Consider the following 24,916-nt stretch of genomic DNA (forward strand, 5'->3'; position numbering starts at 1 on the left):
GCTTAGCTCAATAATCTTCAATTCTGGCAGTACCAGGGAGAACTTTCACAAATTGCCCCTATGTAGTGTACAGAGATTTTGATTTAGTTGGGTTGGTGCAGCCTGGGAATTACTATTTTTTAAAGCTTTCCAGATGATTCTATCATGCAACCAAGATTGATAACCACTGTAGAAGTAGATCAGCTTAATTAATACCTTTTTACTTTACCTTTTTCATTAGTTAGATTCTTCACATCACCCAAATGGTACTAAGTTCTGAGGCAAAACAAAGTAAGTGGCCGCTAGCCTCTAGGATTCTGAAATCAAATATGTTTGAGACGTGCTGTGTACTGTACTTCTTGTCCCTTTCTTAGAGAATCACTGTGCATTTATTAAAGCTATATAGGTTATCAGAGTTTCTGTTGAATATGAGCAGAATGCCAGGACTGTGGGGCTGTCAACAAACTGATAGAAAATGTACTTTGGGCACACATTTGCATAGGTTTACACATCTAAAACCTGTCCTACCAAAAATGAACCAGTCTCTAGAGATGACACTGAGAGCAATATGGGTGACAGAGTCTCCCTGGCCTAATTAACGACATGGGTATCAAGTCTGTGTCAATAGAAAACACATTAATTATAAGATCTTTAAATAGCAGTATCACAGCTCTCATCCCTCTAGCCTGTCGATCTGAAAGGAAGAGAAAATTTTAATAGTGTTATAAACAGTAGAAACAGACCTTGGCTTTCCTTGAATCCGTGCAAGGAAGGAAAAGTGGTGTCTTCTGTACTCAGCATAGGACTCTGATTTCTTCAATCAGGACCAACTGCTGACAGATTTCTCCTTCACTCCACCCTTGGAACCAGGCCAGAAGCTGGGCTTCAAAGTATATCTAAGTGAAAGTTCATTTCAGCTTTATCAACAAACATGAGTGCGGCCAAGTCATTCTGAATTACCCTTATATAAACAATGTTTATCTGTTATTTCCCTTTGAAAATAACTATTGTGTTTTTTGAATAAGCCAATAAAATATTGTTTTTCTTTGTGATTCCTGACATATTTGTTTATACAAATTCCACCAGTAAAACCTACTTTTGAAGGTTCCCAAGATTTGAAAAACATTTAGTGTTTTGCCTATGAATGAGAGTGCAAACACAAAAAGGGCTATTCTGCATCATTGAATATTCAAGAGTGTCATAATATTAAATATTACCACAAAGTATTCTCCCCCCTTCAAACTTTAGTTTCCTTACTAGTAAAATAGGGTGAATCACACCTACCTTAGTGGTAATGAGGATAAAGTGAGAAAATATTCACTGTATTTAACAACTTTTAAAGCTGTCTTCTGTCAATGGTGAGCTACCTGGTGCACAACAAATTCAAATTCAGTCTGTCCTGTCCTACACTCAATTTGTGCATGACCCAGTGGTGGGGACTGTAGTACACTGAAAAAGAAATGTGTCGTACACTTAAGGTTAAAATAGGGAGCTTCTTGCGTCTGCCTCAGACTCAAAGGCGGAGATACCTTTTCAGCTTCATCTACTCTCAAACTCATTGAGATTCATTCTGCTTTTAATCAGTGAAAACATGTACAAAGGATTTCATTTCTTTCTCCTTTTAGGCCTTTACTTTTTAGAATCAGTGCTTCCCAAACTGGTTCTCCCAGAGGCCAAATACTTCCTCAGAGGTATTGGAGGGGGACAGAGAAGGAATGATCATGGGTTCAAACAGGTGCTTCCACTTCCTATTAGAGCAGCTTTACTCCTACTCACTTATAATTACTGGTCTGGAATAAGACTTCTAGAAAGGAAAGAGTTCTGCAGCTAGAATAAGTGTGGTAACCGTTGCTTTAATGAATCACAGGGTATGGAGCACTGCCTAAAACGAACCTATCCCCAACCAAAATAATAAATGATTGAGTGACCTCCCATTTTCCTGCCAACTCTATTAATATTTCTTTGAAGGGATATGTTAAGTGGCAACTTGTATGTTAAATTTCATTTCCACTTTGACTTCCTATGTGTTTTCAGATCTTTGTTTCCACTAAAAAGTGTTTTTTGTCCTCCTATCTCATTGAAATATTTAATCAATAAAAATGACTTTGTCAATTTGTTTAAAATACGTTATGTTAAATGTCATTTTATTGGAACATGCTATTCAAGCCATCATTCTGGACATTCAACAGTTTAAAATGCGCAGAAATCAAATCAACAACAGGTATGACCACATGGATATATTTTCAGGGGACTGTACAAGGAGTGAAGGTTTTGTTTAAATTGCTGTTAATCTTTTCAAGATATTTTCAGATCTCTGCATAGCAGCTTTTTCATATTTGCTAGCAGGACAATTCCAAATACAAAGAGAGAGGCATCAGATAAATCAGACTACAGTAGCACTTCATTAAATGCAAGGATGTGAAAGGTCATTTTATAAATATGAATATAACGAACTGACCTATTAAACATGTGCCTTTTAAAAAGATATATGAATCTCAAATACTACTATTTAAATATAAAATTCAAACACTGCTAATGCTATAAATTTATTTTTCTAAAGAATTCAGCTCACCAAATTTGATTCAGACCAGTGTATAGATATTTGGGCTGATGTTTCCAAATAATCACAGGTGAAAAAGATTATGTTTTTCCTCAAGTTAATCTAAGTAGGTTTCGGAGAAGGTAGGATTTATTTCTCTTTCATTAAAAGCAATGAAGAGAAAATATTTGTCTTTACTCTCTTTTTTTTTCTTTCTTTTTTGCTTAAATTAGTTCATCACTCTAGAGCAGCAGTCCTCAACCTTTAGAGCACCAGGGACTGGTTTTGTGGAAGACAATTTTTCCGCAGATGGGGGATGGGGGGGATGGTTCAGGCAGTAACGTGAGCGATGGGGAGCGATGGGGAGTGGCAGATGAAGCTTCACTCTCTTGCCCGCCGCTCACCTCCTGCTGTGTGGCTCAGTTCCTAACAGGCTGAAGACCGGTACTGGTCCATGGCCCAGGGGTTGGGGACCCATGCTCTAGAGAGAACTAGAGAGGAGAATGAATGAAGCCTATCAGTTATTTCAGGGAGTAAACTATACTTTCTGTAGGTTATCATGAATAGATTTTTTCAATGTTACTAAGATTACCAAATGAATGACAAACATTTTGAAACTCCAATAGATTTCCCCTTTGCTAAAGTCTGTTTTAAAGTATAAATTGGAAGTATGTGACTTGAAATAGATATGTGAGGTTCTTTCAGGGATATGTAAGAAGACATCCATTGTAGCACCTTTTTCAGTAGTGATGATTTGGAGTCAAACTGGGACTCCATCCAGGAGAATGGATGGTTAAAATGTGGAGGATGTGCAACGTGGAGATTGTAGAGCAGATAGATACTGTGGATCAGATTACGTGTTGCAATGTAAATTGACCTTAAAGACATAATAATGGTCAATGTAAAGGACAGAAGAGAATGTGATACATAACATAGTACTACGTATTTAAACTAAATATCTCTGCACCCTAAAAAACAATATGTGTTTTGCAAGAGTACATATATAAACCAAAAAAAAAATGTGCATTGATTGAAAAGTAAGATTATTTCATTCAGTCCTGTGCAAACACAGCCCACTAAAAAAGCGTGTATGATATTAGTCCTCCATCAAATGTTGATTAAGAAATACAAAGAAAAGAAACAAACAACTTAATGCATTATCACGCTTTTTTCCCTTTCTTACATGTAATATTTTAACAAGAATTAATACTGAATATTTACAGGACTGATAAAAAGTTCAGGATTATTAGCTACCTTGAAGTTAATTTAATCATCATTTCCAATATTAAAATTCTCTTTATAACATTGCCTTCAGGTGCCTGTCAAACCAACAAGGAACACCTGCAATGAAGAGGGCTCTGCATCTTTTGAAGGAGCACACTATTTTGGAGTGTGCAAATTTATTCTATTAATAGGAAAACCAGTAGGATAATGAATAAGAATAATGCTCTTTGTGCAAAATTTAATTCTCATTGGATATAAATCAGTGTTTTTTCAAAGTTGAAGAAGTGACCACTGGCATTAGTATCAAGGAGAAAGTTGTTTAAAATGCAGATTCCTGGACCCCGCCCCAGACCTACTGAATTAGAATCTCTGGGTCTGAAAATCTGAATTTTTTTTAGTTTAGTATTTTTTTAAATTGAAGTATAGTTGATTTACAATGTTGTGTTAATTACTGCTGTACAGCAAAATGATTCAGTTATACATATATGTACATTCCTTTTTAAAATATTCTTTTCCATTATGGTTTATCATAGAATACTGAATATAGTTCTCTGTGCTATACAGTAGAACCTTGTTGTTTACCCATTCTGTATATAAAAGCTTACATCTGCTGCCCCCAACCTCCCACTTCATCCCTTCCCCAGCCCCTTCTCCCTTGGCAGCCACCAGTCTGCTCTGTGTGTGCATGATTCTGTTTCTGTTTCTGTTTCTGTTTCATAAATAGGTTCATTTGTGTCATATTTAGATTCCACATATAAGTGATATCACTTAAGTGTCTTTCTCTTTCTGACTTACTTCACTTAGTATGATAATCCCTGGGTCCATCCATGTTGCTGCAAATGGCATTATTTTGTTCTTTTTATGGCTGAATAGTATTCCATTGTATATGCGTACCACATCTTTATCCATTCATTGGTCGATGCACATTTAAGTTGTTTCCATGTCTTGGCTATTGTGAATAGTGCTGCCATGAACGTAGGGGTGCATGTACCTTTCTGGATTAGAGTTTTGTCTGGATAAATGTCCAGGAATGGGATTGCTGGATCATCTGGTAATTCTATTTTTAGTTTTCTGAGGAACCTTCATCCTGTTTTCCGTTGTGCCTGCAGCAACTTACATTCCTACCAGCAGTGTAGGGGGGTTCGTTTTTCTCCACACCCTCTTCAGCATTTATTATTTGTAGACTTTTCAGTGATGGCCATTCTGACCAGTGTGGGGTGGTACCTCATTGTAGCTTTGATTTGCATTTCTTTAACAATTACCGATGTTGAGCACCTTGAAAATTTGAATTTTTAACAAGTCTCCTATGCCCACATCCACTAAGTGATTCTTATGCTCATGAAAGTTTAAGAACTACTTGTATGAATAAGCAACATTAAAGTATAACTCACTCCACTCGTGTTCCTATTCATAAAAAACACGATGTCTGGTGGTAAGCTATTCTATATTTTTTTGTATATCAAGTTCACACTTCATCTTTCTTCTCTTTCGTTCTTCTAAAACATCAAATTCACAATGAAATTTACAATAGAGGAAACAAATCTATTAGCATATTTTTAATTTATGGTCTTGTTGAAGAAGGATCCAAAACCATCAGGAATAAACTTAATACATGATTACATTTATGTCCTTCTATCATAATAACAAAGGATTATTCCTTTACTAAATATCCCTGTAGTTATCCAATTCAGAAAATCCTTTTCCTTTCAATACTGTCACAGAAAAACAAACATTCACTGGCAGAGTTGAAAGAAAGCATTAGGGATAAAACATTAAGATCTGACACTAAAGTTATATTTGTCACATATGCATATCTATTTTACTAAGAGAGGATACTACATGAGGATTTTGAACACTGAGCAACACTGTTTGGAAATCTAAGTTCCGAAGCCAAAGTTTGTTGCTCTGTGCTAATGAGAGGACCACTTTCCCCCTTGTCATTCTCTCATTTTTAAAATCTGAAAATTTACATTTATGATGAGGAAAAAAAGGATAAGAGAAAATCCACTTTTTCTAACTACAGCCAGTTGAAATGGACAATATATTATCAGGCATACAGTGATCAAGTTATTGTGGTTTTTAAGGCTGTGATCTGCCTCATTGATTTGACTTTGCAAATTTTGGAATTCTGGCAGTGATGCCGGGACTTGGGATTTGTAACTTTTTTCCTTCTATTCTCTCTCCAAAAGCTCAAAGAAAACTACTCGTACTGCTGACACACACACATTGACTACACACTCACGCGCACATGTATGCATATGCAAGAGTGCATGCGCCGACGTGCACACACACTGCCTTTTCTCTCTGAGAATAGAAATCTGGCCCTTTGAGCATTACAAAGAATACTAAGGGCCAAACGTCTTAGGGCTGGAAAATAGCTATGTTCTTGCCAGTGAGTTAAAGCCAGAGTATCCCCTTTGTCATAGCCAAATTTATGACATGGATCAAAAACTATAAAAAGCTATGTTGCATCCTGCCATTAAGGAGAATTAATATTTTCAGTGGTATGTTAACCAACGTTTTTCCAGTGTCTCTCGTTAAAAGCAGATTGTTGACTTTTCATCGTGGTGTGCCAAACATTTTCATTGAAACCCTAACAAGACTTTCATCTTAGAACCATTATTTCTTAATGGACTTGGATAGGGACAACATAAAGGAATGGCTCTGCTTTGCAGCACTGCAGCATTAGGCAATGGCCGTCATTAGCGTGTTGGACCTTGCTGAATCATTACACATGCAGACATTTAAGGCATTTCCAGTGTGACTTGATTTTTCCCTTGAAGCACACTTCATGTTTTATCTATTATGCTTAAGCAACATAGGTTCTTCTTCTACTTTTATGTGTCTTTATTATGATTCTTTCTATTCAGCTCTCTCCAGTTAAAACTATAATAAATCACAGCATACACACACAGGGAGCTTTTTTTGCTTCTTATTTTTTTATTGAGAATATCTATCTGTGGTATTTTCTTCTGTGCTTAGGAAATCAGTGCATCTTTAACAACCCTTCAGCCCCAATAATTTAGCAATAAACTACATGACACCAGTTGTTCAGATTCCCCAAATACATACTTTCTCATATCATTGTCTTGATGTGTACTGGAAGTGACTGTACTATATAGCAAAGGAAGTCTGTAGGTTAGATGACAGAGGATACCATGAAAATAGAATGGACCCTTCCATGTGGCTGAGTTTTGAAATACATGATGTGAAAATGATTTTCATACAGCCACTGAGCTGATGCTGACAGGCTCTAATTTGCCCAATACTTCTTTTCTCTCAAATACATATTTAGAGTCAATGACAATTACACATAGAGATGGAAATTTTGGCTTTTGGCTTGGGTCCTCACTTGAATGTATTGGCTTGAATGTCTATTGAGTGTTTTATGATGTGGTTGATCAAACTGTAAGGTATGGCTATAGACCACACCACTGACTCTGAAACCAGCAAGCTGAGAGTCACCTGAAGTTAGCTATCAAAATCAGATAAACTTCTGAAATCCAAGAATGCATGGAAGAGGGCCATTTATCCAAGAAATAATACTTAATTCCAGAATTTAGCTTTTTTTAGTTTAATATGCCTCCCAAGAAGTTTTATGACTTGGAAACCAGCATGAATTAAATACATACTTCAAAATCCTTTATTTGGAATATAAGTATAGCTCTTCAATTTTTATTCCTAGGAAGCAAAAATCATCCCACTTCCCCTAAATTTATTATTTCAGTTCAGATGCTTTTGAATGCAAGTAACAGGTTTTCACAACATAAGTGGATTGAACAAGGAGAGGTTGACCATCCCAGGTGGGTAACTGGTAGCTCAAGTGTGTAGGGCCCCGGGCAGCCCCTCTGCCATTAGCCTTCCCTCATAATTCCAAGACTGTTGTAGCTCCAAGCATCGCTTCCTCACACAACAATATGCAGCCCTAAAGCAAAAGTAATTGAGGCTTTCTACTCACATTTTTCTTTCTTTTTCTCAAAGAAAAAACATTTCTCAAAAACTCAATAGATTTCCCATTATGGTTTTGTTCATTTATATGTTTGTTTTTAGCAAGATATCCTACATGTATAAGGTAAATGCAAATACTTTACAAATTATTTGAAGGAAGCGCAAATGATAAAAGTTTTTACTGTGTCTAAACAGACATGCTATTCCAAACATTTAATAAATTGTACAACTTGGGGACTAACCAGAATAGATGCGGTGACCAATCAGAATGGATGTCAGGTGTAGTGACCAGAGCCTGTTCAACTGAGAACTGGCTGAAATGACTTGTCTTCATTTAGCCTTTCCAAGTGTTTAGATAAAAGGGCTTTAAAATAAAAGGTCATGGAAACCTACACTGTCATGACCTCCACCAGACTGTCCGTTTCTTGAGGGCTAATAGTGTGTTTTACTCGTGACTGAATCCCTAATATTCAGCATGGCCCTTGAAACTCGGAAGGCACTCAATATTTGGTGAATTAATCAATGACTAGGTGTAGTCAATCACAGAATATCTGGATTTGTTTACTATGAAGTTGCAATTCTTTTTTTAAAAAATAAATTTATTTATTTATTTTTGGCTGCGCTGGGTTTTCGTTGCTGCATGCGGGCTTTCTCTAGTTGCAGCGAGCGGGGGCTACTCTGTTGCAGTGCGCGGGCTTTTCATTGCCGTGGCTTACTGTTGTTTTGGAGCACTGGCTCTAGGCACGCGGGCTTCAGTAGTTGTGGCTCGCAGGCTCTAGGGCTCAGGCTCAGTAGTTGTGGCGCACGGGCTTAGTTGCTCCGCGGCATATGGGATCTTCCTGGACCAGGGCTCGAACCAGTGTCCCCTGCGTTGGCAGGCAGTTTCTTAACCACTGTGCCACCAGGGAAGCCCATCTTTTCTTTTTTAACTCTTCCATCTGTTACATTCTTTAATTGAATTTTCAATAGATTCTCTTCTTTAAGTTTTTTTTGTCTTTTTATGGAGTGTAACTGTAGTTGGTTAGAATCTTTTTCTCTTTTTTTTTTTTTGGCTGAGCCATGTGGCATGTGGGATCTTAGTTCCCCAACCAGGGATCAAATCCTGCATTGGAAGCGTGGAGTCTTAACCACTGGATCGCCAGGGAAGTCCTGAATCTTTTATTTTTGATATGATGAAATATCTAACCATTTTATTGCTGATATAGTAGAATTTAGTTACTCTGTAACTTTTGAAGGGAAGCAGAATTTGCTACCCTAAAATATGTCTCCCGGGGATAAGGATTATTTTAGGCTGATTTTTCTTAAGAAACAGCAGACCTAGAAAAAGCCCTGAAAAGTGAATAGAAGTTACTCTTTTGTAAGAGATATTTACATTTATGAGGGAAACCTTCATTTATAAGAGTGTCTTCCCCCCGCCCCCCACAAACCCCATTTACTAGGAAGAGGAAGATGACTAAATCTCTAGAAACTCTTATCGAAGGAGAAGGCAAGGACTTAAATCTGTATAACAACCTTATCCGTATTTACTGGCTTTGCCTGATAACCTCCCATAACTGGCTTCCCACCTCCCAACATCTTATTTTGTCTTTAGCTGGAGGTGGTATTTAAGGAGATGGCTTGGGCCATTTTGGGGAGTTAATAAGTTTTCCTGAGTCTTTTCCATGTATACAGGAAGAATACATTTTATTACACTTCTGTTTTTCTCCTGTTAGTCTGTTTTTCTTACAAGGCATGTCTCAGCCAAGAACCTAGAAGGGTAGAGGAAAAATTACTTTTCCTCCCCTAAACTTTATTTTTGAATCAAATAAATGTATTATAAATGTTTCAAAGTAAGTAGATTCTTCCTGTGACATATTTTGTTTCTACTGTGATGGTAATTATGAGGTTAGAAATAACACTGCATTTTATATTTTAGCATAAACTATTTGGTTTATGTTTCCTCTTTGGGCACAGACATACACTAGCTGAATTTCCTAACTTTGCAAATTCCAAAATAAAAGTTATCTTTTAAGCATACAAATATTGTATGTCTTAAAATACGTACAAATGGAATATTATGATAATAGAATTACCTTAAAACTATATATGAAAGACTATGATTATGAAATTAACTCCTTGTTAAATAGGTCCAAAACAAAGGCAGGGTACTTTTAAAATTTATACTTTAAAAAAAGCAACTGCACCAAAGGAAAAACTATGGAGAGAGCAAAACTTTCAAAATGTGATTTTAAAAAAAAATGGAACCAGAGAACACTATTAATACAATATTTGATGTGCTAAAATACTTTTAATTACTTCAGAATTCAAACCTGCTTTCGCTTACTAGAAATTGTTGTATAACTCAAAAGTACCATTATAATTCAATCCAAATGGTATGGTACTTCAATGAGCTGGTGGAATTGATTCAGGACATTAAAGAGATGCCTGCAAAGTTATAAATCGCTATTCTAATCGGGAGTGAAGAGGTTAATTCAAGATTCCACTAAAAAACAGACTGGCAGAAATGTTTCCAGGGACATGAGTTTGTTTGGGTTTTTTTTTTCTTCTTCTTCTTTCTCTCTCTCTCTCTCTCTCTTTTTACTCAGTAGGGGTTTGGAGAAGAGGTTTGGAAGGGAAGGAGAGGGCTGGTTCCAGGCCCCCTGCATTCCCCAGAGCACCGTTTCAGAACGGGGAGGGCTTCCTGCCCAGGCAGCCATCTGTAACATTCTGTGAACAGCAGGAACCCAGGCTGCTCCAGTCAGCAAGCCCGGGGTGAGGATTCTGTCTGCATTCAAAGAAAAAAACTGGAGGAGTTCCCCCTCTTATTTCTCGAATCCTCTCTGCCTCTCTTTTCTTTTATCTGTTGCTGGCGAACAATGGAGCTGGCTTTATTAGGAGTTGCTTGCGTAAATAAAATAGTATCTCAACAATGTCAGACCAATAATATTGAGGAGACTGGCTTGACCAGTACCAAAATACCCAGGCTGCCTCCAGGAATGTGCTGGCAGCAAGCTGGGAATGTCATCATCCCAGCTAATGTCACACTGTGGAACACTTTCTGGGTTCACTGAACGTGTGTCTGATGTTCCCTAAAGTTACTGCTTTCTAGGCTTGAGTCAGTTAGAGCTGACTTTTTGGAAAGTGGTGTCATTTAAGACCTATTTTATGAAAGTTATTTTTGTGGCTATAATTTGGAGCTCACACGTCTGTTATTTCCTCCAGTCCTTGGCATGCAGAATATGCCGCCTATGGAAAGTAGTAAAGAGTGACAATGGAAAAAATAACAAGGGTTTTTTTTTACTTTCAACATCTGGAGAAAACACATTTAAGGAAATGTTAACAAATAGGTACAGGAATAGATAAAGTAAAAAAAAAAAAAAAAAATATATATATATATATATATATGCTTCCTTATAGAGGCAAAAATTATCAGGATAGATGGATTTTTTTATAATCAGTTTTACACAAAAAATACAATAAAATTTAACAATGAAAATGATCTTATTTAAGAAGATTCAGTTTACATCCTTTCTTAGGGTCAGCCAAATGACTAATGTCAAATCCCCAAAGCACATAGGTACAAAAACATTTTCTCAGAAAAGAAGAAAGGCACAGGATTCTAATTTTCAAATTTTCCTATTTCCCATTTTTCAATAAAGCTTTACTATTATATTTAGATTCCTGGCAGCAGTCTAGAGAAGCAAGCAAATTCTACTGTAGAATTTGAAACTTAAAAATAAGGAAGAAAACTTCAAGAAGCATTCCAATACAGAGATAAATATTAGGATGAACAATTCAGCTGTACTGTCATTGAGAAAAAAATGTACAAATGTGAAGGTACTCTATTTTTATACACCAAAATAACTTAAAGACAAAGTATGCTTCAAGGGAAAATGGATCGTAATGAATATCTACTACTGTTTTAACAAAACCGAAAAACAGTAGATATATTTCAGCATAGTTTTTCTACCTCATTTTTTTTTCACATTTTTTATTCCTTAAAGTAAGCATCAGTAAATATTCCCATCTGGTCTAAGTTTTAATTTTTGTCCCTACATCACAGTTTTATGATAGTATAGGCTAATTTACAAAGGCATCGCATCAAAATTTGAAAACACGAAGAACTGAATAGTTTCTTTTTTTCCTAGCATTACCCATTGTTTAGATGAGGAAAAAAATCCAAATCAGTATTTGGGGACAAAATACATATTAACAAAATACTGTAACAAGACATTAAAAATTGCAAAATCAGATCTGTAGAAATGTTTAAAGCTTTAGAAAATAAGTGGTTTGCTTCAAAGTACATAGAGTTAGTACTTATGGGGTTAGAATACCCTTGTTGGGGGGGTGGGAGAGGCACTTCCTAAGGTTGCTTTAATTCTTTCTTTGTGTCCAATCATCTTGATGTCAATGTCCAGGATTAAGCTTTGAGTTTAAACATCTCAGAACGTATTTTCTTTTTGATATTTCAAAGAAAAAGGCCAGTGCATCATCAGGATCATGAGACTACCATATACTACCAGAAAAACAAATTATTAATTTACAATTTTATGATAACAAATAATTACAGTAAAAAGGAGACTGCCCTGATTCATACAACCAGTGTTTCTTACCTAGGAATCCAACTAGCTAATGAATTGGCAATGAGAACATGTTGTCCAGGATAAGAATGGTACAAATTCTTATGACCATCACATTTTCTCCATTAAGGCAGATTTTCCCTCTTTAAACAAATTAATATATTGAATAATGTTACAGTCCAGATAAGAGGTCCTGGGATCCATTTTGTCTCTTCACGGAAAATATAAATATATTGGATGATGTACAGTTGTAAAGTACAAGTCTCAGCAAACAATTTTATCTTTCTCACGTCTGCATTTTTCCAGGCACTTTTTATTTTATATAAGTACTGACAACAGAGTTTACTTCCATGTATTGACTGTTTTCAATGGCTATTCAAGAGAAATGGTTATTGTGAAAATCTCTAAATTAATGGGAGCCCCCATTTTTCTGGAATAGAGCAAGATATTCATGAACCTTAGCTATATATGTGCCAATAAAAGACTGTGAAAGTAGTTATGGGGAAGTCTACACCTGCTTAACCATTTAACCCTGCCGCTGTGGATAAAACACAAAACCCTTGAGTAAGAATAATTAGCCCTGATTTTCTGATGAGGAAGCTCAGCTTACACAACATTTTCTAGTCACTTCTCTGGTAAAGACAATGAAAGTATCTGAACTAGGTCTCTCTGACTTCTCCGAAGGACCACATGGCACTTCTCTATTTTGACTTATACTTGGCTAAAGAAAGGTAATGCCCCATAAACTAGCGATACGTTATTAGATGCCGGGAACTGTGGGGTTTGATTTATACATTCCCAGAAACTAGCACAGTGAAACAGAAATGAGACCCTCAATTAATATTTGCTGAATGAATGAATGATGTGAGCTCAATAAAGAGTTTAATTGCCATGTTTGCAAGCTGTAAACTGACTTATATTTCATTAATCCGTTTCCTTCAAATTTATAGTCATCTTTGAAAAATATACTTATTGTGTTTAAATTATGCTCACGATTTTGGAATTTTCTTTAACTCTTTTCCTTAGAATTATCAAGGAGAAAGGAAAAAGCGTTTTATCTATATAATTTAAAAATATAATCAGAGCTGAACATCACTAATAATTAAAAAAGTACAAATCAAAACTGCAATGAGATACCACTTCACATGCATTAGAATGCCTAGTATTAAAAAAAAGAAAAACAGAAAATAAGTGTTGGTGAGGATGTGGAAAAATTGCAACCCTTGTACACTGTTGTTCAGAATGTAAAATGTCACAGCTGTTGTGGAAACCAGTATGATGGTTCCTCAAAAATTAAAAAATAAAATTATCATATGACACAGCAATTCCACTTCTGGGTATATGCACAGAAAATTGAAAGCAGAGTCTCAACGAGATATTTGTACATCCATGTTCACAGCAGCATTATTCATAATAGGTAAAACATAGAATCAACCCAAGTGTCCATCAACAGACAAAAGGATAAGCAAATTGTGGCATATACATACAATGGAATATTATTCAGCCTCAAACAGGAAGGAAATTCTGACATGTGCTACAACATGGATGAACATTAAGGACATTATGCTAAGTGAAATAAGCCAGTCACCAAATACTGTATGATTCCACTTACAGAAAGTAGAATGGTAGTTGCCACGTGCTGGGGGAAGGGGGAATGTGGAATTATTACTTAATGGGTATAGAGTTTCAGTTTTGCAAGATGAAAAGACTTTTGGAGATGGATGGTGGTAATGGTTGTGCAGCAGTATGAATGTACTTAGTACCCATGAGCTGTACACTTAAAAATGGCTAAGATAGTAAATTTTATGTTATGTGTATTCTACCACAGTAAAAAATTTCGGAAACCGATAATGATCAGGGAAAGAAACATTAGTCCATACACATAAGACCCTTTTTGGATTCTACTCAGCATTATCCCTTTCTTGTTTTTTGGTTTATTATTTTAATATAGCTAAGTTTTAATTGTCTAATTGTACTTTTTTATTATGAGGGAGAAGGTGAAGATCTGCGGACCTTGGTTAATTATTTAAGTGAAGTGGCATCTTTCAAGTTAAAAGAACCGATTTGTTCTCAGAGAGTTTTAAAAAGCCAACGCTTAGATACTCACAGGAAAGTGCTGCCAAGGAGTCTTAAGAAAACCAAGAATTATTAGAAAATCCAGGGCTTTAAAGAACAATACCACCAAAGCATGAATTATTTATGAGCAAAAAAATTTAAATTATTGATTAAGGCACAGGCATAAAGAGACAGCAGCAGTTAATGAGCTGGGTCTGTTGCTCCACATTACATGGATTCTGTGAATTAATTTTGGAATTGTTGCCTCTGAGCAATGAAGTTTCCATGGGCCAAATGATACTTTCTTTAGTCAGCAGCCCATTAAAATATGTATTTTAAAAATTCATTTAGCAAATATTATTGATGACTAGCCCTGAGTAAGTAGAAGGGGTACAAGTCTGACAAACATGGATATATTGAAATATGCATTTTTATTAAATAACAATTCCAAAATTTAAATAGTTATGTATATTGTACAGGGCTTTTCTTTTAAAATTAATATAATCCAAATTTCTGGCATTGAATTAGAATGTCTAAAATATAGCACTATAATTGATTGGCAGAATTTTAAATGTTGCATACTTCTACTAGTGTTTACAAGTGGTACTGGTCAAGTTCACTCATTTATGGTTAAAAAAGATCTTTCATGGTTTTTGCTCTACGCTGTTTAATGAGGTCAAATAAAATTCTCTTTGAATTTCTTCTTTTGTGACTAATTATATAAACTCATATATTTAAGAATTTAATTAAAGGGACCATTAAGGAGGTAGAGATATGTAGAAAGGAGTCTCAGTAGAGATTCAAGTCATCACGCATGCTTTTAGCCGTGGAACACGTTGTTACATCTTATTAAAGAAGTTAGCGAAAAGAAGGCTGTGTGGCATACTGCCTTGGTTTTTCAGGAGAACCCTGGTGTCAGTGCCAGCAGCCTTCCTTAGGTAGTTCTAGGGCCCTTGACTTTCAAAGAGAAAACTGAGGAGAAAGAACCTGAGCAGTTATAATTTTACACACCAATCAGGTAGCCCCCAGAAACTCTGAGGAAACCAGATAAAATTTTTTAAAAGGTTGACCTAAGTTCCTCTAGTCATGCATGTGGAAGTAAAACCTTCCAAATGTGGGCTTTAGTTTTAGAGTGAACACATTTATCCACTCCCCAACCCACCTCCAAACTAACAGGCTGGGGACATTTACAGAAGACACACTTTATATCTATACCTTTCACATGGCATTCATCTCCCACTTTGGATTCTTATTTACATTCTTTTGTGCTTAGATTTAGTTTCTCTAGGAGAACTATAAATGTCTTTATGGCACATATATGGTAAATCAGTAGAAGGTGCTTCTGATACCAAGGAAGTGTAGAGCAGAGGAAGATGGGAACCTAAGTAGCGGGATTCACTACTGGCTTCTGATCACATGTGTTTGGTAACGGGTAACAGCAGGGAATTCCCTGGTGGTCCAGTGGTTAGGATTCTGTGCTCTCACTACCGAGGGCCTGGGTTCAATCCCTGATTGGGGGGTTCAATCCCTGACTGGGGAGCTGAGTTCACACGAGCCACGCAGCATGGCCGAAAAAAGGGAAACAGCAAATAATTTGTGAAGAAAAAAGACATGGTTCTACATTGGGAGGTGTAGATGAGTAGTTTCACAGCTTTGAATGGTTATTAATGAAAGCAGTCATTCAAAGCTTTCAAGAGGTAACCGATACCCAATTTTAATTTTCTAGTGGCCAGTTCTAGAAAGAGCTTTGCAGAAAAACAAATCCTACACTGGTGGGGAGCACAAAGAAGGAAGGGAGATATTTGGAATATGGGGATTTCCCTTCTTGCTGGCCCAGATCATTCCTACTGTCCCAGAGTGGCTTTATCCTGGCCAGGCAGCACCATCAAGAAGTAGCAGTGTGGAGGTGGGTTGGGAGCAAATGACAAGCTCCCGCCCCAATGCATACATTATAAGGTTTTTCCTAAGTCAGAAGAAGAGGTATTGAAATTGGAAGACTGTAGTCTGATGTGGTAATGATGGGTTTCTCAAAACAATGGCACTCATCTTTGTTTTGATTTATACTTGATTTAACATTTGCAATAATTAGACTATTGCAAAACAAGTTAAACTGTGCGTATATTTTACAATTTATCCAGCTAATTTTGTGTACAAATCATGTTTCATGTATTATAATATTTGAGCATATAGTTTCTTCCACACAGGTAATACCATTATAATGGGGTATCCATTATAACGGTATTACCTGGAGGTGGGGGGTGAAGGCAGGTGCCCCGGTTCTTGGAGGTGGTGGTAAATCTATAGTTACGATTATGCTATCACGTGGGTAAAGGAACATTGTGAGCTACTGCGCCAAGGTAATTTTCATGTTTGCCTCGTTGTGAGCAGTTAAAACAGTAATATAGAATATGGTAACTTTTTTAGCACGGACCTAACAGTGACCTTTCCTGCCCTGTCCCACTGTTTCTTTATACACTCACATGTTAACTCATTCAATCCTCACAACCATTCTGTATTAGCCCCATTTTACAGATGAAGAAACTGAGAAGGTTTCGCTCAGTAGTGCTAGAAGGAAATAAAGCTGGAACAGCAGCTCTAAGTCCAGGAGTCTGTGCACTGCTCACCAAGTAGCCTCTCAATAAACAGATTCATCCACAGAGACTGAGGGTTGCTTCCTGAATGTTCTTGTTTTCCTGAAAGACCTTTCAGCAAGAACTGTGCTAAAAAATAAAGTGGGACATTGTAATTGAATGCTCTTGCGTTGCTGTCTGCTCATTGTCTCTCTTTTAAACAAGAACATATGGCACATCCATTTCTCAGCAGCATCGCAGAATATCACTACCTAATTTAGGCTTCATTCAGGAAATAAATAACAGGTTCTAATATGGGCTTGGGAGGTGCAAATACATGTGTATACATACCAGCATGAATGTACATAAGTCCCTTTGGTCTGCTCAGTCACAACAATTACTACAAAAGCTTCAGTAACTTCATTTTGGCAAACAGAATGATAGGTCTGTGAACCAAATGTTAGCCTTAAGTGTGTTTTTCTGTTAGATCATTAGGTTTCTTTTTTCTGTACTTAACAGATGTGTGGGAACAAAATGGGTCTGGAGTCACTGATATTTTACGAATATGAAAAGCACTGTCCTTCCTGTGAATATAAACAACTATTATCCAGTTAATTGATCTAAATAAAATATTTTTCTGCATGAAAAAAATAGTTTCTAATGCTCTTAATTTCACTTTTTATACTCTTAACCTCTGGAAACCTAAACATAAAAGCCTATGAGGCTATAAATGGGAGAAAACCCTTACTTATGCATTTTTCTCCATTTGCCTGTTAAATTTGACTCATGTCCTCTTTGAAGAGGAGTGAGTGGCAACTCTGCAGCCCCACCATTGTGAATAATACTATAACGCGTGCTATGTCATCACACACTAATCACTGTATGAAATAACAGGAAGGGACTTTGGAGATTACCTGATTTAATTCCCTTACTTTATAGAGGAGGAAACCAGGGTCTAGCAAAGGAAGTCCCCGGCACAAGGTCACATATAATTAGGGGCAAACCATGTTTATTTATATTAATACAATTCAACCTTCACTGTTCTACAAACAGCTGGTGGCTCTGTGACAGGAAAGAAAAAAAAAAAAGGATAACACTGCTGCCATATACACAAACTTCATTTATTCATTCAACTTATTCAGTCAACTTTTAAAAAATATTTATCAAGCCTTCCAGCATGCTAAATGTTGGGAATCCAGAGCTGAACATATCAGCTGAGGTCCCAGCAGAGAAGAGCAGTCCTCTGCTTCCATAGGCAACAATCAGGAGTTGGTCTGTAACAAGCAAAGGCCATTGAGGACTCCTCATAGCATGTGGATATTGCACGAAGATAATGGCTCCTGCCAAACAGAGTGAGAGAATTCAAGGGGTGGTACGTTAACATTTTCAAAATCACTAACAGCTGCCATTTTCTGTCAATAACTCAATCAGGAAAGACTACACATGAGTGGAAAAGTAGAGCCGACACTAGGGTACTGATTCACAGGTTTCACTGATTGTTGAGTTGCAGTTTTCCTTAGACTTCCTACTCTCTAAAAACATTACGTTTTTTAAAAAAAATATATTCTTTTAAGCTCTGGAATAGACGTCAAGAGATTAGAGCCTTCTTCTCTTAGGTAAACGTTCTCAAGGAGTTTAAAAATAAATGACAAAAAACACTCCTTTAAGAATGTCAGGCTGGATAAAAGCCAATGTCCCTTTCAGCCAGCAATTCTATTCAGGAAATACTTCACTTTATATTTTGTAGAAAATATATTTTTTAATAGAAACATATATAATTTGAGTGGTTATTTTTCTGTAACAGGATTACACAAAACAGAAGAATCAGAGATAAATTCCTAGAAGACAGGGACAGTACCTAGGATGTCTGTACATAAAGGTCATAAAAAACACTAAAAAATAGTGAATACTCAGGCATTAGACATATCTCAAGTAGGAAGGATTCAAAATCCTAGAGGTAAAAACTAATAGAAAATATGGTTAATTTCAAATAGCAGATTACCTTAGTCATGATACAACCCGTTCACTAAGCACAGAAATCGAAGAGGCTCTAATTTCTAAATCTAAGTGGTATAATGTGCTGGGGAAGACAGATCCGGTTTGAAATACTTGTTCTGTCATAATAGTTTCAATAACATTCAAAAACATTGGAAACTATGAAGATGAAGTAGCAAAGTTTATGTTTTATATTCCTAAATTCAACTATACTTGAAACTGAAAATTTTTCATTTAATATTAAGCAACATTTTAGAAATATAGATATATATCTCCTTTAGCTGGGCAGGATGCATTATTCACCAAATGCTGGAAATCCTTTTCTGGTTTCCCTACATTGAGATCTTCTACAGCCAGTTGTTATTTCTATCTCTTAAGGACATGGACAGTTAACAACAAGCAGATTAGAAACTGAAGTTAAAGAAGTGACTGAGAACCAAAAAGGATTTTCTTAATTGCTTATTCTATGTCAAAACAGGCCTTGGGCCCTAAAGACGAAAGTGAGTGTTTCCTAACAGATAATTACTGGGAGGATAGTTTCAGTGACAGTTCCACAGCCAGGAGTGGAAGCAAATTGGCAACCCGGTCCTTCCATTCCTCTCTTCTGTTATTTCAGCAAGATAAGGTGGTGTGAGATCAATTACCCCCTTTCTCTGGGCTTTCCATCTTTCTCTAGCAATCAAGGACAGTTCCTTTCCATGTTTCAGTGTCAGTCACCCCTTGCCCACCTCTCCCACCTGAGAAGTCAGTGGAATCTGCCTTGGGTTAGGAAAGTTCCAAAATACTTCCTAGCAGAATCATGGATGTTAAAGATGTGGAGGACTTCGTTGGATCATCTCGTTCATCTATTTCCCATTAAGGAGTTTTCCAGATGGATGACTTTCATACACTGGATGCCTCCTCTCATTTCTGCAGAGCCTAAAGTCAAATTTTTAGCTTCCAAGCCTAATGTGGAAAGGTGAATAAGGCCTGCATTCAATAATTTCATAGACAGAAAAGTGCCTTATCCCAAAGGTGTTATCATATTACAGCAGCTTTTGGATGGAAATAGGTGACACCTCATCAGAACAGTTACGTGAGAGTGCTGTATGGTCCTCCAAGCTCCACGGCCTGACATTTTTTTGCAGAGAGCAGTGTTTGGTTGCTGTGTCCTGAGCACAATGGAACCCATTGGGAACTCAGCCTTTCTCTCTCTCTCTCTCTCTCTCACTCTCTCTCTCTCTCTCTCTTGCTTTCTTTCTTTCTTGTTGTTCTAGTTTTCTACACATAGGAACTGCTGTTTCAGGGATTTTTTCCCAGAAACCTCCTGGAAGAGAGGAGTAATGTCTAATGGTACATAGATAAATCTGCAAGAGGACTTAAGTCAGTAACAGATACCTTTTCACCAGCAATTTATTTATGAATCTCCCCTTCATATATTTCCATCTGTTTCACACAATGCTGCCAAAAATCGGTATGAATTTCTTTCTTAGTGTTTTATTAAAGAGACACCTTAAGTAAGTGCCATTGTGGTTAGAAGGTTATGGCCACATTATGGTCCAGAAGAACCTTCTGATTTTTCCATAATGCCAAAATCCAACTTTAACGTCAGGTGAGGTGGAATCCTGGCTTGCTTTCTTCCTTAGCTGTGTAAACTTGCATGAGTTTTTTAGCTTGAGTCTCAATCTACTCATTTGTGCAAGGATTTTTTTATAAGACAAAATAAATATTAAAATATCTGGCCCATGCTCAATGCAAAATAAATAGTAGTTTCTTTTCTTCCTTTTTTTAAAGGTAATTCATCTCAGAGCCTTGGAAGAATCCCAAAAAATGAGGAATAAATGTGAAAATGTTTTCCCCCCTGCCTCACTTTAAGAAAAAGCCCAAATTAATTCAACTTTTTTCTGGTAATAATTGTTTGCTTCTGAGTACACAGCTCCTTGATACCTTTTTTTAAAAGAAAGAAGAAAAAGAAATCTTGGCATTCAGTGTAGAGTTGACAAAAACATTTAAAAGAATTTTAGATACTAAACTTATTAAATTCTACAGTATTCCATGATGCCCCTGCCATGACACATTAAAAGATACCTTAAAAATGTTAATAACATTGGAATTAGCAGACATATCATACTCATGGGTCAAAATGGTAAAGTCTCTTAGTTGCCAGTAGCAGGAAACAACTTGAATTAACAAGCACAAAGGGCAACTTATAGGAATAATTTGGGGAGCATCTTTTCTTGAAATACTCTTCCCTTAAATACTCCATTTTTCCTTTTCTTCCTCATATTGTTGTTAAAATGTTACTTTCTCAGTGAGGCCGTCCATAATCTCCCTTAATAAGATTACAATCCCCTTTACATCCCCAGTACCCCTTCCGGAACCTGCTATATTTATTTATATTGTTTATTTCATGTCTGCTCTCACTAAATGTAAGGCTCACAACAGCAGTGATTGTAGACCATTTTATTTACTGCTTTTGCCTTAGCAACTAAAATGGTACCTGGCATATAGTGAGAACTCAGTAAATATTTATTGACTAAGTGAATGAATCTGAACCTCGTGGAATCTGAGGAAGAATAAAAAAAATTGGCTTCAGAAAGAACCAGAGTCATGTTCTTTAGAAGCAGGAGTATTTAGATTTTCCCCCTGGAGTTAACCATTAACTGCCATTAATATGGAAGTCCATTTATGGATAAAATGTTGTCTTCCAACATCTCATTCAGTGTTCATTCTCTGTTAGCATATCCAAAGAATTGATTTGAAGGAGGAGGGTGTGACTGACTTGCCTGCCATTAGCGTCCAATGGCACCTCAAACATTTCTGCTTAGATTCTGGAGAAGTGGCCAACACTCAGATGTTTACCAAGTAATATAAAGGTGTGAAGCCAACTGGGTGTAATCCACTGGGAAGTAGTGTACCCTAGTGGTTTACATTAGGGGATAGTGTATTGAAGCAGAGAACAAGTTCCACTTTTAAAGGGCGAAGCCCCTATGCAGTCTGACTGCGCTCTGTTGGGCCAAAGCCCACTTTTTCCCAGACATTCTGATTTTCGAAAGAAGCTGTAAATATGGATCTTTTATAAAGTCTCCCCATTTCAAAATTGAGACAACTATTTAAAATACTGTGTTAAAATACACTGTGATGGTCATGCAAAGCATATCTAGAGGACAGATGTGGCCAACTTGCCCTGTGTTTGTAACCTCCAGTCTAGAGTATCTTTCAGTTCTAGTTATCTGAATTTCATAATCTAAGCCATCTTCACTTATTTGTAACATTTATAAAATCATTAACAAAATCTGCTTTCTCCTTCTAAAGGATCCTCCTTATTTCCTTGATTATTTTAATGATTTCCTTTAGGACCTTTTCTATCTAGTTCATTATATTTGTATCTTTCTTGAGTGCTAAGTGAAACGGGTAAAAGAATACTGAATGTGCATAAAGAACATCTAGGTTCCGTCCTATGTCTCACTAGTTGTGCAAGTTTGAAAAAAATAATTTAAACTACTTAGATCTATGCCTTTGACCCTTAAAATGAGAATGACAGCACTAATTCTTCTATCCGATGTGAGGCCATGTACGTGAAAGAACTTGCAAACTATAAACTGCTTAAAACTAAGACATTCAAGTAGAGTAAAACCATTGCTTAATAAGACTGTTGAGTCCCACTGAATGCTTTATTTCTAATAAAATGCTTTATTGCCAATAAAACTCTTTATTTCCTATAAAATTTAGAATGCATAATTGCGTGGTTTTGTTGTTGCTTCTGCCATCACAGCAACATTCTGAGATGTTTTCCAGACTATATGATATTTTTCTTAGGTCGTAATTTATAATGCACAGTGTAGTAGTTTATAAATTCATTTTGCCCTCAACCTGGCTCATTTTATCCTTTTTCTGTTTTCAAATCAACTCTCTGAATATCTTCTTTTTGTTGTCGATTATCTCCTTTCAGTCACCCCAATTGTATTTATTGGCACATTTAATCCTTCTTTCTCATTTATTCTTCTTTTTTAAATACCTCCCTTTTTAATCTCCATCTTTAAAAATCACATCAAGACATTGTTAGCTGCTCAAATAAAATGTTTTATTTTCAGGTCCCAATTCATCCAACTAAAAATTACCTCTTCTAAACATTTCTATAACTTTATTTTTTAAATCTTAATGCAGTTCACTTTGATAAACCATTTATTCATGTATCAAAGTAAATACAACGTTCAGTCTTGTTCACTTTTGTACCCCTGCAACTCTTAAAATAGGACTTTGTATATAATAGGTACTCAAAATAAATTGGATAAATGGATTTTTCTTTATTATCTTTATTTTCCTACATCAAAGTTAAGTGCTATTATTCTTTATTTTAATTGTTTCATTATATTCTTGCATGTTATGCCTGTCAACTCAGTATCTTACTACACTTAAGACCTTGGCAATTAGGAAAAAGAGGACTTAAAGAATTCTTTTATTCTAAGCAATATATTTAACATGTTGGTTGAGACTGTGTTGCAGCATCAGTCCCCAGGGAACCCTGACACTAACTTTTCTAAGTAGAGAAATGATCATTTATTCTTACACATTGCTTCCTGTCATTAAGCCATTTCCGTACTTAAGACAAAACATTTTCCATAATAACAAGGAAACCAAGTGGTTTTTTTTAAACTGTTGTTTGACCACCTATAGCATACACACACTTCCAAAGTTTTTTGAAAGTAGAAATAAAATTACCTTCTCTTTTGTCAATATCACCTGTGAGAAATCTGAGAGATTCATTTATTCAATAAATCTGTTGAAAACCTGCTACGTGCCAGGCGCTATAAGAGACTGTAAGGACACATAAAAGGAAATCCCATTTAGCCCTCAAGAAGCTTCACCTTTTGCAATTGGCTAGGTGCTTCAGTAAGAGTGCAAAGGAGTAATCCTCAAATTCTGCCTCGTAGGGAGGCCCATGAAGGTTTAACTGAGGTGGACACTTAAGCAGAGTCTCCAGGAAAATTTACTTGGTGGTCAAGTGTCAGGAGGTACATTCTGTGAAAATGGAAAAGCACATGCTAAGGCGTGGAGGCATGCACCAGCATCCCAGTGTGATGAACTGCATGCAGTCTGTCAGGCTTTTCTGGAGAGGAGCCACAGCGCAAGATAAGACCAGAAGAGACCTATGGCAGAAGGCCTTCTGAACTATGGTGGAGAGTTCCTATTTTGTCCTGTAGTCTGAATAATCACATGTTTGCAAGCAAGGAAGACATCTGATAAGATATATCCTAGAGGGCTTCCCTGGTGGCGCAGTGGTTGAGAATCTGCCTGCTAATGCAGGGGACACGGGTTCGAGCTCTGGTCTGGGAGGATCCCACATGCCGCGGAGCAACTAGGCCCATGAGCCACAACTACTGACCCTGCGCGTCTGGAGCCTGTGCTCCGCAATGAGAGGCCGCGATAGTGAGAGGCCCACGCACCGCGATGAAGAGTGGCCCCCGCTTGCCACAACTAGAGAAAGCCCTCGCCCAGAAATGAAGACCCAACACAGCAAAAATAAATTAAAAAAAAAAAAAAGATATATCCTAGAGACAGTACTCTGATGATGGGATAAAAAATGTACCATGGGAAGTGAGACTGTTTGCAGATTATCTGAAAACTTTAGTTTGATGCTCTAAGCTGTTAGAGCAGCAACCATGAGGAGAGAAGGGGATAAGGTATATTGTTTTGGTGGTTTAATCAATAGTAATATATGATTATGATTGAGTTCATTAGTAAGGCATTATTTTCCACTTGTAGAAGCCACAGGACATATTTCTCCCAAAGTTATATTTTTCTAGGAATCCATGTTACTATCATTCTTTCCAGGTGCTGCCATCCTGACGAGTATGAGAATACGAATCACCACACTTGAGTTCCCAGGTTTGCTTCCAGTTTCCTCCCAATGGACACTGTGTACTGGAAACCATTAGTCTTTGCTACCACAAGTCAGTTTAGCATGACAGTTTGCACATTCTAGCCAAAACTTTTACCAGGGTCCCTGATGACTTATTAGTATCTAGTCTGTCAGTTAAATATGGAACATACTCTTGATTTACTCA

The sequence above is a fragment of the Globicephala melas genome, chromosome 9 (assembly GCF_963455315.2).
Source record: "Globicephala melas chromosome 9, mGloMel1.2, whole genome shotgun sequence".
NCBI lineage: Eukaryota > Metazoa > Chordata > Mammalia > Artiodactyla > Delphinidae > Globicephala > Globicephala melas.